This window comes from Pinus tabuliformis, chromosome 5_2, assembly GCF_031772625.1.
Source record: "Pinus tabuliformis cultivar Carrire ecotype Pingquan chromosome 5_2, CPIR1, whole genome shotgun sequence".
NCBI classification, from domain to species: Eukaryota; Viridiplantae; Streptophyta; class Pinopsida; order Pinales; family Pinaceae; genus Pinus; species Pinus tabuliformis.
The window spans coordinates 120,189,722-120,195,209 of record NC_142306.1 but is presented as its reverse complement, the minus strand read 5'-3'; the positions used below and the strand labels follow the sequence as shown (position 1 = coordinate 120,195,209).

The 5,488-nt window shown below is 34.4% G+C and overlaps 1 pseudogene; it reads left to right on the top strand.

Annotated features, from left to right (window-relative positions):
* The first annotated feature begins 1,640 nt into the window (after nt 1–1,640).
* On the top strand, nt 1,641–3,328 carry LOC149157791 (ER lumen protein-retaining receptor pseudogene; annotated as a pseudogene).
* The last annotated feature ends 2,160 nt before the right edge of the window (nt 3,329–5,488 follow it).

The following is a 5,488-nucleotide window of genomic DNA, read 5'->3' as shown; positions in this document are numbered from 1 at the left end:
AGCCTCTTCTCTTGCTTGCTGCATCTTGAATCAAAAACTTTTTAGGTTCTTTAAACTTAGAAGTTATTTGTAATATGAATTTCCTTTCTTTCTTTCCATCCTAAAAAAACTTTCTACAACAGTTGCATCTGAGGTTCCATATATTTTGGTTTGCTTCTAAGTTTACGAAACTCCCGAGTTGACATATTAAAATAACAAGGGATTTAACATACCATTAAACCACCCTACATTTGTGGTGCCATTGCCGGGGAAGCAAACTTAGATGTAAGCTAGTTAGGAGGATTGTTTAGGAATAATTTTTCACTTAGGTTCATTTTCATTTAGGGTTAATTGCATTTAGGCATTTTCATTTAAGTTTATTTTTCATTTGCATATAGAAAACATAGAAATAAAACAAAACATCCACAAATTAAAAACTCCCGTTCACTAAAAATAAAAAATAAAAAACACAATAAAAATCCAAGTGCAACAACCTTTAAGTTTTGTAGATTTTAAGTTTTGAGTACTGTAAGAACCCCTTTCCAACTAATCCAAATGTATATTTGTAAGAACAATGAGTATAAGTTTGGAACAACTCATTCAAATCCTAGCAAGGGTCAGGATCTCTTCTTCTTGTGAAGAAGAGATCTTGACAATAACCAAAAGCTTAACTACTCCTCCAGAAGAAAACAACGACATTCGAAGAATCATGTACATCTGATGAGGAACAATTATTTGAACAGAAGATTGAGGAGGACAAAGAGAAGTTTTAGGATGATCTAAATAGGAGTGGAAATCATGCCTATGAAAGCCTTATCGAAAGATGGTTTCAAGAAAATACCAGGTTAGATCAATTTCATTTTTATTTCATTAAATCATAGTCACAAAAACTAGATTCGATCATCATTGTATATTTTCATTTTAAAATTGCAAAATTGGAAATGAATAAATTTTTATCACTATTGTGTGAATGGTTACACTAGAAATTTAATTACACGTAATGATTTGTAATTTCCAATTAGCATAGATTAGTTAAGATGATATCTGTTTCGAATAAGTATGCTCTCCTTTTATGTTTCCGCACGATCTCGAGGATCAGAAAGTAGGATGTCTATAAATATTTTCAAGGTTTGCAAATCAGTTTGTCTCCATTTACTATAAAAAAAAATCATCCTAAATCAATAAAATTTCTAAATTGTTTTAGAAATAGAATAAAATTTAGATTCTTTTTGAAGATTTTACTTTTAATACAACATAAAAATTATATAAAAAAAATTTATTAAGAATAAAAATTAATTTCTTTTTAATTTTAATGCAACATAATATTTTAAAAAATTAGGAATAGAATTAATGCAATAAAATTAAAAAAATTGGGAATAGAATTTAACTTCATTTTAAATTGTAAATTGTGTTTTTTAATACAATACAAAATAAATAAACGCATTTGTTCCAGTACGACCGAAGAAGAAAGTTGCTACAGGTTGTTCATATTTCGTTGGCTCTGCAAGGTTTTCCAACCTGCCTCGCCACTAAAAGTGCATCGATACCACTAATCTTAGTGATAAAAAAATTCCCAGGGATTTTAGTACCAGATAGAGAATGGTTCGAAAAACATTAGGCCTTAAAATGTGTACCTCTGGCACCACAAATTTTTTTTGGCAATGGGATTCGAAGGCCGAGAGACTGTTGTGCAATATGCTTGCCTGTTCATTGCCCTGCTCCCAAGCATTGGTCCTGGTATTCCGCCTGAACGATCTATTCTTGATGACCTGTAGTGATTAGTTTCTTTGTTGTAATCACAAAATGCTCAACTTAAAAAAGACTGGGGCGTGACATAATGCATGGCAAGAACCTGACATGTTACAATAAGGCAAACCGTCAGGAAGATATGCCAAGTAGAGCTGAACATCAATGGAGACGATTAATTCCGGGGATGGGCAGGCGATCTTTACAACGTAATGTTTTCATTCTTTTCATTTTCCATCTGTTATTTCCAATGTCAATCACGACAACTTGATCTGTCTAGTTTGACGGGAAAAATGGAAAGAAGAGGATTATAATGCCAAATATTTGCCAGAGCCTTTACAGTTATCGGACTTGGAGAAGAAACACCTGCGTGTCGGGAGGTTTGGCTTGGCATTACAATTGTCAAAGGAAGAAAAGTGCAATTCTCAAGCAACGAAATCTAGTTTCAAAATCCTCGAAAATTCAGGAGGAAGTTCATGTTCATTAAAGACAGTGATGCGAAATTTAAGGGAGAAAACTTGTTTTAAAATATTTACGATACAACGAATCTCCCTCTTGGCATGTGATTCCTAGCTCTTCTTTGCATAGCGTTCACTGAGCTCGCCACTTGGTTTGCAGTCTAGAAGTCAACAGGGCCAGTAGGGGAGCAAAATCCTCAAAAATCAATCTGTGTGTGAGAAAAATCGGGCTTCTATTCAAAGATTTCGCGTCAGGATATTCTCCATGATCAAAGAATTCTGATTTTGCTAAATCAAAACTGTTCTACGTGGCGAATAAAAGAATTGTCCAGCATTGAATAGAAGCTTTGTATTCACCGGATTTGTAAAGATTGACATTGTGTTTTGTTTTGAAGTGTTCTTGGGCCCTATGCTGAATGAATATCGGCAGCATGCAGAACCATCGGATTATGCTCAGCAGCAAGTTAATAAGCATATGCAGGCGGTTGTATTGCTGTACAATTATTATCATCGGAAAAAATTTATCCACATCGTGAATTCCTTAACTGCCTCAAAACGCGGAAGGACATATTGCTCTGTGTAAAGAGTTCAAATAAATAAAAGTGAATGTGTTCAGGTTAGCAGGGAACATCACCCATTTGCTTAGCATTATGGTCTTGCTCCTCAAGATACATTCTATGAAATAATGTGCTGGAATTTCACTTAAGACACAAGAAATTTATGTTCTTGTCTTTGCTACACGGTATCTGGACATCTTCACAAACTATATTTCATTCTACAATACAGTTATGAAGATTATTTTCTTGGTGACATCATTCACTATTGTGTGGTATATGAGGTATCATAAGGTTGTTCGTCATACATACAACAGAACAGAGATCAAGACACCTTTCAACATCATTTTCTCGTCATACCATGTTTATTGCTGGCACTTCTGATAAATCCCAGGTTTACTGTATGTGAGGTTTTTTTGGACATTTTCATTGTATTTTCAAGCAGTTGCGATTCTTCCTCAGCTTGTACTACTTCAGAGATCAAGGAATATTGATAATTTGACTCGGAAATATGTCTTCCTTCTTATTGTATCTTGCCACACACTTGGATCTACCATTACATGGTTGAGAAACCTCAGTTACAATGGATAGACTGGATATATGGCCTTGTCCAGACAGCTCTATATGGACATTTTTTTTTATTATATTATATCCATAGTTGGAGAAGGCGTGAGAAATTGCGGTTGCTTGCCTTAGTTTTTCACATCATTCACTGAAAAATGCCACAATGAAGACATCGCCTACTGACAATAGAGTTGCACTTAGTTATGTGTCGGTTTATCTTCTGAATCCTGAAGTTTTCTTTCAGACTAGGTTTCAACTGACAAGCATCTTAAATAGGAGAAATGCAGGGATTTATGATAATGATATTTATAATTATGATGTCGCTGATGGTTTGGAGTACGGGATAAGGAAGTTGAAATTCTTGAAACTGAAGATGAAGCCTCCAAGTCTTATCAGCCTATGTCGATACTTCCATGGAAATTAAGGAGGAGGAAAGGATATTCTGACCTTGCAAAGTTCTGAACATCAAATATGGAGGAGGCAGTTTTGTGGAGAGAGTTTGAGCCTCACAATTGCACCATTGTTGAACACAGACCTTCACGCGATTTACAGTCCATGCATTGGGAATTATAGATGTCTCTCTACTTCTCACGAAAGTTTGAATTCTTGTGGAAATTCTAGTTCTGTCAATCCATGAATTCATTTTCTGATCCAGGCAGGGTAGGTCGGAGGAGGATCAACGACCCTTTTTGTTTATTTGCTCAAGGAAGATGGGAAAAGGAAAATTCAAGGGAAAGTCCACAAGGTGCAAGCACTTCTCAATAGTTGAAGAAATACGTGCAGGGACTTCTGCCAATCCTCGTGGCTTCGGGCAGGAAGAAGAGCAAAGTGAAGTGTGACGAAGAGAAGGCTGCAAGAGAACAAAAAAGGGTCGAGGCACGGAAATGAGATTTCTTTCTTTGGAGTTTATTAACTTTTCCTTTGACGGATACCAATCGTACTTTGGGGTTGGTTAAAAACTTTTTAGGTCATACATAGTGGCAAATTTTAAAATTTTAAAATTTTAAGTTTTAATAACTCTTTCAATATCAATATCATATTAAGGCAATCTCATTACGCTTAAATGAACATTGGAAATTCTACATAATTATGGATTATCTGGATATGTATTGGAATGTTAAAACATAAAAATAAAATCAAAACAATTAAAACAAATAAAAAAACAAAACAATCAAAAACAAATAAAAATCAAAACTATTAAAAAAAAACCGAAACAATTGAAAAATAAAAAAAATCAAAACAATTAAAAATAAATAAAAAATTTAAAACAATTAAATAAATAAAATAAAAAATCAAAACAAATTAAAAAAAAATTGTAAATGGACATTTCATAATTATTGAAAGCGATTTATTGGAGTTACTTCAAAGGAACTTGCACGCAGAAGCAACAAGTAAAAAAAACTCACTTTATTTTATTTGGCTGCTAGCATTCTTGCATCTTATATCTTTCAGAAGCTTTCACGATTTTCATGCAGGATTTGTACTAAGCTTTTACAGGTGCGCAGACGATTCAAGTTCATGCAGCTGTAATCTCCAAAAATCACAATAAAACATGAACCATTGAAGCTTGGAGAAGCTAATTCTTCATTACATATGTCATGACATTTTCCGCTACACTGAAACCTTTTGTGTCATGATATGTTTACCCACGCTTCTCCTTCAAAGCCTCATCAGTCATCATATTGGAGTTCACTGATTCATTTCCATACCCATCATGACTTCATACATGTCTACTTTTCTGAGTCGCATACATTTTTGCCTTCTTTTTAGTTCATCTTTTTGTCTCATGAATAAACCATCCATCTCTCTACATTGCCTTGTTTTTCTTACCATAAAATATGTTTGACCGTGACATATTTTATCTATAGTCCTACCAATCATTCTGTATGAACTCATGTTCACTGATGTGGGATTCCTTAAGGACCACCTTTCAACAAGTCTTGACCCATCGACCTCAGCACCTTATCTGTTAGGTTATTCCGACACATAGGAAATAGTTAAGTACAACTTGGTCTAGTATAGAGTTAGGTAAAATGTGTTTCTTTACTATGTACACTTTGTAAATTACAATTCGACAATCACGATATGTAGTGATCCGATGGTTCATTTTCTCCTCGGTATTACCGACACTTGATCCGTGGCTTAACACCCGATTGGTCCATGATCTCTATTTAAAGAGCATGGAGG